The sequence below is a fragment of the Anabrus simplex genome, chromosome 13 (genome assembly GCF_040414725.1).
Source record: "Anabrus simplex isolate iqAnaSimp1 chromosome 13, ASM4041472v1, whole genome shotgun sequence".
Classification (NCBI taxonomy): domain Eukaryota; kingdom Metazoa; phylum Arthropoda; class Insecta; order Orthoptera; family Tettigoniidae; genus Anabrus; species Anabrus simplex.
In genome coordinates this window covers 25,136,656-25,150,892 of record NC_090277.1, presented here as the reverse complement: position 1 = coordinate 25,150,892, position 14,237 = coordinate 25,136,656, and the positions used below count along the sequence as shown (strand labels likewise).

General features: G+C 39.0%; 1 protein-coding gene across 1 annotated transcript in view; it reads right to left on the bottom strand.

Moving 5' to 3' along the window:
- LOC136884724 (gastrula zinc finger protein XlCGF57.1-like) overlaps positions 1 to 14,237 on the bottom strand; it is a 73,049-nt gene that overhangs the window by 45,582 nt on the left and 13,230 nt on the right. Inside the window, exon 2 of the mRNA XM_068230012.1 lies at positions 12,294 to 12,376. The gene's annotated coding sequence lies outside the window, so the exon portion shown is untranslated. The remainder of the gene's footprint in view (positions 1 to 12,293; positions 12,377 to 14,237) is intronic.

Sequence of the window (14,237 nt, the reverse complement as noted above, 5' to 3'; positions counted from 1 at the left end):
TACCGTTTAGCCAAAAAATAGCTCAAAAGGAATGTCTGCGCAGTCATTAAAATTGCCTCCATATTTCGATATCTTTGGGGTTAAAAAGTGAAAAATTTGAACACATTGGAATTTTCCCGTCGGTTAGGGACCAAAAGCTATAATTTCACCAAATTTCAATTGTCTACCTCGTCTCGCAGGTTGTGCCGCCATCTTGATTTGGGGGGATGGGGGATAAAAATGAGGAAATTCCCGAAAATTTTTAAGCCCTCGGAACCTATAGGTTATCGTTTTGTATATACTATACGACTGTGTTCTTATGCTGAGCCCAAAATTTGAGCCCCCCCAGCGTGCCCCCTTCAGGGAATTTTGAGAATTTCCGATTTTTCTAGGGATCCTGGGGTCATCAGTTTCCCTCGTACCAAGTTTCAAATTTCTGAGATTTCTGGAAGTGCCTCATTAATTCACGTCTTTTTTCATTTTTAAATATTTATATATACATCGCTCCAGCCCGACTTGCTTTTATGTATATAGACAAATCCACTGATGTGAGTCACCAATGTCCAGAAACCTGTAGGCCTAAATAAATATATTTCCACTGTTAATTGTAGTACCTTCAAACTATGAATTCAAATTGATGTACATAAATGCATCCATTGTTTTCAGTCCTTTTTTTATCAATTCTTTATTAGAAACTTGTAGGATGCAAAGAAATGTACCTGCCACTAATCTTTTATTTGATATATTTTGTCACGGACATAGTTGTTTCGGAGGTGAACATCGCTTCTGACTTTAAACCTAAAAAAAATGTTGAGAATATTGAATTTAACGATAGTGTCAGCCTTTCCTCAGAACTTATACTTTTCCTGTAATTTGTTTGCCTGATGTCTATTAGTGACTTTTTTTTCCACTTTTTTCCACTAATTCCTTATAATTACTGATGGGCATTCGGTACTAGTTCCTGAATTTTTCTTCGTCATTCCACAATGAAGGCACACATTGGTGGAATTCTCCATGGCTCTTTACTTTGTGCACTGTAATCGTATGGTTCTTTCCTTTCTCCTAATATATTCATACGTCAGAATCATATTTTCACCCAAATTATCGCTTTCACAACACATTCTTTACGCTCGTGAATATGAATACGTCTGTAGCCGTACGGTAGTGGGTGGGAGTATCAGCTGTTTCCGTGCAGTCGATCCCTCTCGATCGATGACTAGTGTGACAAGGTAAATGAATTTAGTCGTTAGTACTCGATGGCAGTTGGTCGCTCTTGATCGTTCGATGCTCTGTGTGACAGCTGGCTTAACCCTCATCTAGGGAGTTTACCAAACTTGAGAGATGGATGGGTATTTGTACCATATTTAGAATTAGATGACACCTTCTGAGCCTAAGTTAGTCTATATAAACTTGATATGCTACTAAGTTTTTAAGTTCACTTCTGACTATCATTCTTAGATCAGCCTTTTTGTGGCTGATGGCCATACAGTATATCAAGACTCAAAAAGCTAGTGCTCTGCCACCTGAGCTACTCAGCCTTAGACTACACAGACATGAAATGCTATGTTTCAACATCACCTCTGTCCAGTGATCATGAGATCAGCCCTTTAGACTGATGACAGTGCAGTTTTCAACATGCAAAAAGCTACCACTCAGCTCCTTTAGCTACTCAGTATAAGATAGTCTACACAGACTGATAGCTTATGTTTAAACACATTTTTAAAGTTCTGAACCTAAAACTTTAATCCCTAAGTGATGTAAACATTATGGTAGTGTGGCCCCGTGGTGTAGGGGGCAACATGTTCACCTGTCACCCGGCGGTCCCAGGTTCGTTTCCGGGCCGGGTCAGCGGTTTTTAATTGTAACGGTTAATATCCCTTCACTGGGGACTGGGTGTTTATGACGTCCTTAATCTTCCTTTCCTCACATACAACATTCCACACTACTGCCATTCCAATTACGTTGCAGGTTCATACAATGTGATGCCAGTAGGGGCAAAAGATCCACATGGGTCGCTGCCCTGAACAAATAGCATTTAAAATAAAAAACATTATGGTACGTAATTAGAAGTCTCTTAAGTTTAAATCTATAAGTTAAAAAGTTAAAATCAACAAGTGAGTGACTCTGTGGTCGCTCAGCTCTGAGACCCTGAGATCGACCTCCATTACATCCATAGAAGCAATTCAAATGTGTAAGGCCTTATACCACCTCCCTAGTCCCATATAAATAATGTATACTCACTACAATGTACAAAACTACAAGTTAAACTCTGAGTCCCTCAAGTTGCCTATCATTATGCCTCTATCGGTATTAAACATAGCATCTTCCCAGTTCATTAGCTAAATGTGTAGCCACCATCTTGTTCCAAGTCCAGCAGCAAGTCCCGAATATCACCCTCCAATATGTCCCCACTATGAATAAAGCATACGTATTAAACCTTACACCAAGTCCCTAGTCTCATTAGTACAATGTGTGGCCTCCATTTTGTCCCAAGTTCCGCTCCAAGGGAGCTCATGCTTCTGCACATTGCACAAAGATAATTGGAGGTATGTTGTCAAGGTCAGAAGCAGCATGTGGCTGAGTATTTCGAAGGGTGTTAATGACCTCGATCTCTGTGAAGTAAAGATTGGAGAGTGTACCATTATGTTACAATTGATGCTCATTAGCATGGAGATATATCGGCTAAAAAATGGCGCAGAGCAGCTTCAGACGGCAAGAATGCACGGAATATCTTTTTATGGCAAGTCGATCGCAGTTAGAAGGCATTGACCGGCGAGAAAGAAAGGAATCTCTTAGATAAAATAATTATTGTACGTAAAAATAGTTGAAAACGTTCGATTATTAACTACTTTGAGAAGAAAACTGCACCAGAAAACAGCTAGCGATTACCATTACCAAATCAGAAGAATAATTATCGTATTCAAGAAAGTTGAACTAAAATACACATCCACGGAAGGAACCCAGATGCAAACTACTGAAAAATTGCTTAAAAACGGGAGGAAGGCGCATATATTTCATTCTGAGTACTGTACAGAAGAAAGGTTTTGAACAGAGAAACGACGTTCAGAAAAGGGCCAGCAATAATTTAATAAGCGGCCAAATTCTGTCAAAAACTATGTAGAGTCCAGTCCGAAGCTTTAAATTATATTAATTAGGCGATATATTTCACAAGAGAATAGCCTATTTTGGAAATATATAAAATCCTAAGCACTATATCTCAAATAATAAGCAATACACATATAGTTAATATACGTATTGGAGGACTTTGTACGCAAGAAATTGAGATGTACTCTGTTGAATTTATGATGTCTTTTCATTGCATGGAAACTGGAGTTGTAATGGAGCTTGCGTAAACTGATGGCGGAAGACTGCTCAAGACACTATTAGCTCAAGCGCGACTACCTAATGATGACCGGCCGTGGCGTAATCCAGGACCGTGGCTGATAGCTCTGAGATGCCGCAGGAAGCAAGAAGAAACCCACAGCTGACAAAATGGCTTGAGATAAGTAACGTTTTCCAAAGATTTCATTTTAAAATTATTTCATTTGGTGTAATATATTTTTAGGAGTGCAGAAGTGCCCTGATATAACTTAAAGTGCCAATATGTGAATTCTGAGACACGCATTGAGGCGCGCGGCTGTGAGCTTGCATCCGGGAGATAGTAGGTTCGAATCCCACTATCGCCAGCCCTGAAGATGGTTTTCCGTAGTTTCCCATTTTCACACCAGACAAATGCTGGGGCTGTACCTTAATTAAGGCCACGGCCACTTCCTTCCAACTCCTAGGCCTTTCCTATCCCATCGTCGCCATAAGACCTGTGTCGGAGCGATGTAAAGCCCCTAGCAAAAAAAAAATTCTGAGACATAAGTTTGAGAAAATAACCGCAGATATGTGTTATTTATGTGTAGTAATATTACCGTGCTCATAAGTTGATTTAAGGTTTTTGTGAGCAGTATCGGAAAGTGAATATCGATGTTTGAGAGCCAATATACTCAAAAGAACAATTTATGTCAAACTAGGTGAGGCTAAGATGAGAAATTGAGATACATAATAAGAAACCTAGGTTATGCAACGAACAGATCGGCTAACATGGCCTATATTATTATTATTGTGATGAATTGGATTAAATAGTAGGAGGTTGCTCTTTTATGAGTAGATACTGAAGTCAATGGATTGTTTTACCATAACGTAGTAGTTATTATGAAGGAGTTGAATGAGAATATTTATTGTATGCAGAAGAATCGCAGAAATGAGATACGAGAATTATGAAATTATAACGATGTTAGGAAATGTTGAATGTTTATTGTACAAGGAGTGATTGAATGAAGTAGTTACGGATTTCTGAGTTAGCTTCAGTTATAGTATGATAGAAAATGATGCAAGCAATGGAATTAAGTCAAGGTTATGTGTATATTAAGTATAGTCCAGGTGTTAGATGGTCGATTGATTGAATTTAAATCAAAGATTAAGCTAGGTTAATCGTAATTTGTATACGTTATGAAGTACATATAGGATGGAGATATCATCGCCTAGCAGGATAAATGTCTCATAATGTGAATGTATATTGGTAGAGCACGTTATAACCTAATGTTGGCACAGCGGTAGGCAATAAGAGAGTTCATTTTAATTGAAATAGCACATGAATATTTAATTGTTCTGCATGACTTTAGCAGTTTAAGCTGATTGATGAACATGGTTATGGCACTTATAAATGCAAGTATTTGATTTCTTTTGGCACACATTTTAGAATATGAGGATAATATAATTGATATTAATATAGATAGGATTATTTTAAATATGATGGTATTTTGAAACCATACTTCGGAAAATAGTTACTTATCTCACGTCACAAACAAGTCATTACGAAATTCCAACGGAAACCCAAAGAAGATTCCAAACAAACCTAAAATGAAGAAAGACCACTCCCTCCTTAAATAATGACTGAATATTATTTGTCCCCATGATGTGATAAAATTATGAACTGAGGTCATGCAACGAAATGATGATAAATATTGAGTTGAAATAATGTAACCTACCCAATTTTAATTATTTTATGGATGGTAATTCATTAATTCAAGAACAGTAATGTAACATATCTACGTTTTCTTTCCTTTATTACCAAAGATATTAATGTTATTATATTTATGTATTATTGGCATGCTAATAAATTAGATTTAGGACTATTTATGCGTTTACTTTTCGAGATTGAAGCAGAATATTTAGTTATAAGGTAGCATATGAACTGGTAATATGTATTTATGATATGTTGAGAGCGTTATGTTGGTTTAGTGATAAGATTTTTGGGGAAATTGAATAATTAAATGTACAGTACTTATTGACACTCTTCAACGGAACCTACGATGGCAAATAATATGATCTGATCCATACTGATATTTTACCCTGAGAAGTTGGCTTAGCATATACCTGCAATCATCGCACTTGATTTATGCAATTAACTCCCGAATTCGAGTAGATGATTAATTCTGAGAGATGGTAGGGTGTATAAAAATTTGTCGGCCCAACGCGGGGCTTGACAAGAGTAAGGGCTACTATGCAAAACGGCTACAAGAGGGAGAGTGATAAAGGCTGAGCTCTGTTTGGGTACATATTACTGCTTTCCCTGGCTCATTATGGCTCCCTTTAAATTTCTCACTGAACGTTGAGGCAATAGCCTCAGCGGAGGCAACTATTGTCATTAGAGTAATATGCACTTTGTGCTGATTTGCCGTGTTTACTATAAAGGTATTAACATTTGACTTTGCTGTTGTTACTTATCTTGTTCATGTAGTTTTTGTATGCTTCATGGATGAGTTTCTTGGTGGTATTCCTCACGCATTTATATTTGTCCCACATGAGATTGCTTGTATCCTGTTTCCACCATTTTGACTATTTCTTTTGTGATCTATGGAGAGTTCTTCTTGGTAACGATGAGTAGATGGCTTCTTGGAAGTTATGATAGCAGTTCCCAGCCAGCTTTTTTGTAGTAATAGATTTCTCTATCATATTTCTTACTGGTGTTTTCTTGTATTTTATGGTAGCTGTAACTGCTAGGTGTTCGGAGGAACAGAGGATCACTTCTGTTTTCAGTACTGAGGATGGAGGTTTTGTAAGGACAAGAGTTTTCATTATTTGGGTTAGTTCAGTAATTAATTGTTCAAGGAACAATAGGCAGAATTCTACAAAGAAGGTTGCTGCTAATGGACTGGTGGGAAGAGGCAGGAGGTGAGGGCAAACATCCAGCCAGAACATTTCAAATGGAATATTGATATCCAATGGAATAATAATAATAATAATAATAAGAAGAAGAAGAAGAAGAAGAAGAAACATTATGGTATGTAATTAGAAGTCTCTTAAGTTCAAATCTATAAGTTCAAAATGTTAAAACAAACAAGTGAGTGACTCCGTGGTCGCTCAGCTCTGTGACCCTGAGATAGACCTCCATTACATCCATAGCCTATATGCTCAGAGTGCACAGGGTTGTATTCGGGTTTCATGGCAATAAGTTTTCCTCCTACTGAGGTTTCCTAAATACTGTGTATGACTGAGGTACCATTTCTATGTCATAGATTAGAAAATTTTGCCAGGATTCACTAACGCACACAATTGGTGGGTCTAAAGCAGCAAGAGTGGCCAGAACTGCCTGTTTATGCTTCACATATTTCAGGCTGTCAGCATTAAATCAAAACACAGTAATGGTCCTGTTTTGTGCAGTCTAATATTCTGAGTTGCTACCATCACTATTTACACAGTTTGACATCATGTTAAAGAATGATTCTGAGATTGATGAGAACTACATTTCCAACATGACCATGTCTGCACCATCGAGTTAATTTTCTACAGTAGAAATGTATTGATCATTGCACATGTTCTCTGGACTGGTGAGTAAAAATGTACACATCACAAATAGCTGATTTACATGATGTTTAGAATTATACACATTACACAGGCATTTCAATGAGAATTCTGAGTTTGGACCTGGGTTCAATTCCACATCTCCACTAAGAGCAACTGAACACATCACAAGGTGGGGAAATGATACGGGTGGTTTGGCAACTTTGCTCCCTCCAGCAACCCTCCAACCCCCCAGACGTCCGATACCCATTGCTGTGGTGGACGGTAGACCTTCACTTCTACACCATGCCCAAGAATTATCTCACATTTAGATACTACTAATAAGCACTTACTAATTTCTAAATCTGTATACAATTCTCTGTTTTCACGGAGTGCTATGATATTATTTTTGCAGATGTTATTACACTTAATACCATTAAAAACATGACATAAACTCGGAGAACTAGTATCACTACGGAGCTGCTTCCCACCATACTGAACTATTTTGTGGTTATTTTGTTGTTATGAGCTGTAGATTTAAATATTTGATAATAACATTCTTGCAAAACCAGAGATTTGATACCTTCACTTTCATCCAACACAGCCAGACAAGAGGCAGTGTTGTCAACATTCCTATTCCAGAATATACTTTCCACCTGCCTGAACACTGAGGATGCCGATGCCAACCTCTAGCTCTGAACCAACCCCACTTTTCTTTTTGTTTACTCACTTAATTTAAATGGAAATTCTAAGTTCCCATGAAGGGAATTAGATTCTTTTCCACCAATAGAGCATATCAAACATACATACATACATACATACATTATCATTATAGACTGTTATGCCTTTCAGCGTTCAGTCTGCAAGCCTCTGAGAATTTACTAAACATCGCCACAATCCTCGATTTGCAACTAGTGTTGTCGCCTCATTTAGTTCTATACCTCTTATCTTTAAATCGTTAGAAACAGAGTCTAACCATCGTCGTCTTGGTCTCCCTCTACTTCTCTTACCCTCCATAACAGAGTCCATTATTCTCCTGGGTAACCTATCCTCCTCCATTCGCCTCACATGACCCCACCACCGAAGCCGGTTTATGCGTACAGCTTCATCCATCGAGTTCATTCCTAAATTAGCCTTTATCTCCTCATTCCGAGTTCCCTCCTGCCATTGTTCCCACCTGTTTGTACCAGCAATCATTCTTGCTACTTTCATGTCTGTTACTTCTAACTTATGAATAAGATATCCTGAGTCCACCCAGCTTTCGCTCCCATAAAGCAAAGTTGGTCTGAAAACAGACCGATGTAAAGATAGTTTCGTCTGGGAGCTGACTTCCTTCTTACAGAATACTGCTGATCGCAACTGCGAGCTCACTGCATTAGCTTTACTACACCTTGATTCAATCTCACTTACTATATTACCATCCTGGGAAAACACACAACCTAAATACTTGAAATTATCGACCTGTTCTAGCTTTGTATCACCAATCTGACATTCAATTCTGTTGGATTTCTTACCTACTGACATCAATTTAGTCTTCGAGAGGCTAATTTTCATACCATACTCATTGCACCTATTTTCAAGTTCCCAGATGTTAGACTGCAGGCTTTCAGCACAGTCTGCCATTAAGACCAAGTCGTCAGCATAGGCCAGGCTGCTTACTACATTTCCACCTAACTGAATCCCTCCCTGCCATTTTATACCTTTCAGCATATGATCCATGTAAACTACAAACAGCAAAGGTGAAAGATTACAGCCTTGTCTAACTCCTGTAAGTACCCTGAACCAAGAACTCATTCTACCATCAATTCTCACTGAAGCCCAATTGTCAACATAAATGCCTTTGATTGAATTTAATAATCTACCTTTAATTCCATAGTCCCCCAGTATAGCGAACATCTTTTCCCTCGGTACCCTGTCATATGCTTTCTCTAGATCTACGAAACATAAACACAACTGCCTATTCCTCTCGTAGCATTTTTCAATTACCTGGCGCATACTGAAAATCTGATCCTGACAACCTCTCTGTGGTCTGAAACCACACTGGTTTTCATCCAACTTCCTCTCAACGACTGATCGCACCCTCCCTTCCAAGATGCCTGTGAATACTTTGCCTGGTATACTAATCAATGAGATACCTCGATAGTTGTTGCAATCCTTCCTGTTCCCTTGCTTATAGATAGGTGCAATTACTGCTTTTGTCCAATCTGAAGGTACCTTACCAACACTCCACGCTAATTTCACTACTCTATGAAGCCATTTCATCCCTGCCTTCCCACTATACTTCACCATTTCAGGTCTAATTTCATCTATTCCTGCTGCCTTATGACAATGGAGTTTATTTACTATCCTTTCCACTTCCTCAAGCATAATTTCACCAACATCATTTTCCTCCTCCCCATGAGCTTGACTGTTTGCAACACCACCATGATGATTTCCTTTTACATTGAGAAGATGTTCAAAATATTCCCTCCACCTCTCCAGTGATTCCCTGGGATCTGTTATGAGTTCACCTGAATTACTCAAAACACTGTTCATTTCCTTTTTCCTTCCTTTCCTAAGATTCTTTATTGCTGTCCAGAAAGGTTTCCCTGCTGCTTGACCTAGCCTTTCCAAGTTATTACCAAAATCTTCCCATGACTTCTTTTTGGATTCAACAACTATTTGTTTCGCTCTGTTTCTTTCATCTACGTACAAATCCCTGTCTGCCTCGGCCCTTGTTTGGAGCCATTTCTGATAAGCCTTCTTTTTACGTTTACAGGCTGCTCTCACTTCCTCATTCCACCAAGATGTTCGCCTTTTCCCATCTTTACACACAGTTGTTCCTAGGCATTCCCTTGCTGTTTCTACTACAGCATCCCTGTATGCCACCCATTCACTCTCTATATCCTGAACCTGCTTACTGTCTACTGTTCGAAACTTCTCACTAATCATATCCACGTACTTCTGTCTAATTTCCTCGTCCTGGAGATTTTCTACCCTTATTCGTTTGCAGACAGATTTCACTTTCTCTACCCTAGGCCTAGAGATACTTAGTTTACTACAGATCAGATAATGGTCTGTATCATCGAAAAACCCCCGAAAAACTCGTACATTCCTAAAAGATTTCCTGAATTCAAAGTCTGTTAAGATATAGTCTATTATGGATCTGGTACCCCTAGCCTCCCATGTGTAGCGGTGAATAGCCTTATGCTTGAAGAATGTATTCGTAACAGCTAAACCCATACTAGCACAGAAGTCCAGCAAACGCTTTCCATTCCCATTAGCTTCCATATCTTCCCCACATTTACCAATCACCCTTTCGTATCCTTCAGTTCTATTCCCAACTCTCGCATTGAAATCGCCCATTAGCACTATTCTATCCTTGCTGTTGACCCTGACCACGATGTCACTCAATGCGTCATAAAACTTGTCAACTTCATCCTCATCTGCACCCTCACATGGTGAATACACGGACACAATTCTTGTCCTAATTCCTCCCACTGACAAATCTACCCACATCATTCGCTCACTTACGTGCCTAACAGAAACTATGTTGCGTGCAATGGTATTCCTGATAAAGAGCCCTACCCCAGACTCTGCCCTTCCCTTTCTAACACCCGTCAAGTACAATTTATAATCTCCTATCTCTTCCTCCTTATCTCCCCTTACCCGAATATCACTTACTCCTAGCACATCCAGATGCATCCTCTTTGCTGACTCAGCAAGTTCTACCTTCTTTCTTCCATAAGCCCCATTAATATTGATAGCTCCCCATCGAATTCCATTTCGTTCGCCAAGTTGTTTCCAAGGAGTCCCTCGCCTGTCAAATGGGAGTGGGACTCCATTACTCCCATAGGTCCGAGGCTTGCTTAAAGTGTTCTGAGCTCGGTAAATTCATGAAGCAGGATGCTGCCCTACTTGCACATAGTCCAAGTGAGGATCTCTCCTCTAACGGGTTATGGACCACCGGTGAATTGTGTAGTCCTAGCCGCCTGAGCACAAGAAGGGCCACGACTCAAAATATGTCCGAGATGCCCACTCCCATTCCATAGCAACTGGTATCCCGACTCTCAGGACCACTTACTAGGCCACTCAGCCGTTGCCCATGGTTCACGAACTAGGACGTGACTACATTAACCCACAAACATGAACCATAGCATATCAAAAATCAGATCAAAAATTAGATGTCTGACACATCCCACTCTGAAGAGTCTAGTGTCAGACCTAAGACGAAACGCTGGCTAATAGAGCAAACACCGGAAAAGCCATACATCTAATTTTTGATCACTTAATTTAACCCTACCAGGATGCATTTCTCAAATAGGTAGCTTACCTGTTACTCATGACCATTTTTCAGTTTTATTGATTTGATACAGTACGTCTTGGAATATTGTGATGAGTGAGTGAGTAGTGTTCGGCATTTCTATTACACATTGCCAGATTGGGCAGAAATCAGCTACTAATTACAGGGTCAGATGTAAGAACAAAGATTGTGAAAGAGCAACAGGAGGCCAAGTTAAATGTCGGAGAGTAATAAAGTCTTGACATTTAGACAATTAAATATCTCCAAATTGCATGGAGCAGTGTTTATAATGAGGTGACAGAGGTGAAGAAGAATAAACAAAATACAAATGATGGAATATAACACACCAGCCTCTGTGGATCATTGCTGGATTTTCAGCCACGGGATCCCAAGATCAAATTTTCAAAGGTCAGAATAAATTCTGAGGATGGAAAGCAAAGTGAGTACATCAGAACATGGTCATTCAACTGCAAATAATAAGGCCTTGAAATATAAGAAAGATTCTTCCATCTGAAACAACATTAAAAAATATGTACCTAACAACACCAAGATAAAAATCTACTATGCCATCATACGAGCCATTATAATTAATGGCTTTGAAACTTAACAAGCCACTGAAGGCGACAGTAAATATATCAATATCACAGAAAGAAGGTATTTGCGAAGAGTCACTAATGAAAGAATTTGGGGTTTTGATAGAAGAATGCAAAGACGTACAGAGGAATGAAAGGAGACAGAATCAAGTGCCTAATTCACAGCAGGTTGATTCTCTGGACTGGTCATGTTGCAAGAATGGCAAAGAGCAAGGTCATGGTCAACCAGACATCCCAGGAACACCTATTACAAAATGGAGAAATACACTGGGATGGTAATATTAATCATCATTGTACTGGATCAGATACCAAGTGGTGCCAACTAGGTGGCCTGCTTATCACTAGTTAATACAGGTTATTTTAATTTTGTAGAATTTTCTCATTAGCCAGGATCAAACCAACAAGTTCAGACCATGAGTGAAGCAGAGGACACAGAATTCGAGAATGACCTGGATGGACCTGAGCTCGCCTTGAACCCAAGATATTGGGATATTGAGGACTTTGCATTAACTCTTGTCTTCAGACGGAGCTGCTGAACATATTAAAACCAAATTCCATTTTGTCGAAGGTTAGGGGTGTAAATTCTAATTAAGCTAAAGAGTACTTACCTGTCTTCTTCTTTGAAACAAGTGACCAACCGACCTACTGTTTGTTCATCAACGCATATTTCATCCTTAATATTGGTGGAGGGCTGTAAGGAACAAATATGCAAAACAAAATAAGAAATGTAGAGTAAGCAGATAGCTAAAGTAAAAGTTCATAAATACACATGACATACCTGACAAAATAAACTGTATAGTTGCACAATAAAAATATAAATTTATTATCTGAATGTGGAAAGGAAAGAAACAAACAAGTGTCAAGTCAAAAATATATGAAGAACAGGAACAAGAAAAGGAACTCATGAAAGGATAAAGTAGACAGAACTGAAAGAGGGAGCAAAAGAAGAAGAAAACATGAAGGACAACAATAATCTCTGCAATTTTTTTTCCTCTTCCTACAACTTCCTCACATCGTGTTCATCCTATTATGTGTTGTTAAATGACTGGTCCCTTGTTTGTTTCCTGTGTTCCCACAGATGACTCTGATTGTCAGACAGACATACAATGGATCTTAACCTGAGAAAGGTCAATCTCTAGCCTACCATGTTCATGTTTGTACAACAAACAGTCAGTTGTTGCACTCTTCATTGAATCTAGACAATCTGAAGACTTTATCAATATAGATTTACAACATTTACATTCAGATTTTAAGGGACAATGCTGGCCATGTTTTCTACAGATAGCAAGTACACCACATTCCCGAAAGCCCCAGAATTGATTTTTGGACAAGTCACAGAATATTACCAGAATCTGGTGGCTAGTTGCTGGTCCAGTCAGGCTACATGAGAACAAAGAAGGTGTTAATTGATAGAGAGGTAGAGCACTTAGTGTAAAAAGGCAAGAAAAATGGCCAAGAAATTTTGTTGGGCTCACCACACATTGACTTATAAACTGAAGGCCATCAGGCTGAGCAGCAGTCACTTGGCAGAGTAATGCTCATTAGTGCTGAAGAGCAAATCTCTATTCAAAAACCAAACAAAACCAAACCCCATGGCACTACAGCCCTTGAAGGGCCTTCGCTTACCCAGCGACCGCTGCTCAGCCCGAAGGCCAGCAGATTGTGAGGTGTCGTGTGGTCAGCACGACGAATCCTCTCGGCCATTATTTTTGGCTTCCTAGACTAGGAAATCTCTATTCAGAGAGTTTAAAACTACCTATTATGTTTCCTAGACATGAGCAGAAAAGCCTAACATTTTTAAAAATCATCATTCAACTCAAGTTGTCTGCACTTGACTTTGTACGCAATGTTAGATTAATGTTATCTCTCGGGTTTCTTGAAAGAGAGAAACCTTACAATTTTCTTCCTCACAAGTGACCTTTCCACTGTTCTAACAAAGGTGAAAGGATTCACTTTAGTTAATGTCATTGAGTACTTCATCAAAAGGGCAATATTCAAATTAATTCATTTAATGTAAAATTTTATATTGGAAAGGCAAACCCATTTGTTCACAACAAAAAAGCTTTAAACAACAATCTATGTTAACTTAATGACAATAAACGTGCTTGAAACAGGTGATTCTCCAGACATATCCATAAAATGTTTTAAATGGACTGTTCATATGAAGATTAAGTAGGCCACAGGTGGATGAAAACAAAAATGATGTTTAATTAGCTCTAGAAAATGAAGGTGAAGTGAACGATGGAAGATAATACTGTTGGAACTTTGATAGTTACAACACTGCTGCAGAGACGCCACGCAATGGAATCTAATAATGTCACTGACAGCACACGTTAGCTGCATACCTACCTCACATCACACGCATGCAAACTGGCATATTAAACACAGCCTTGGGTTAGCTGGCAAACTCAGACAGTGTTGTCACGATGTTTTTGAAACAGGAACAATGGAATTGGATAAAGATTAAATGTGCCAGACGTTGTACAGCATGACAGTGTCTTCAAGGTCTACAAGAAGCCTGCAGCAAGACTGCATAGCCTTACAGGACGGTG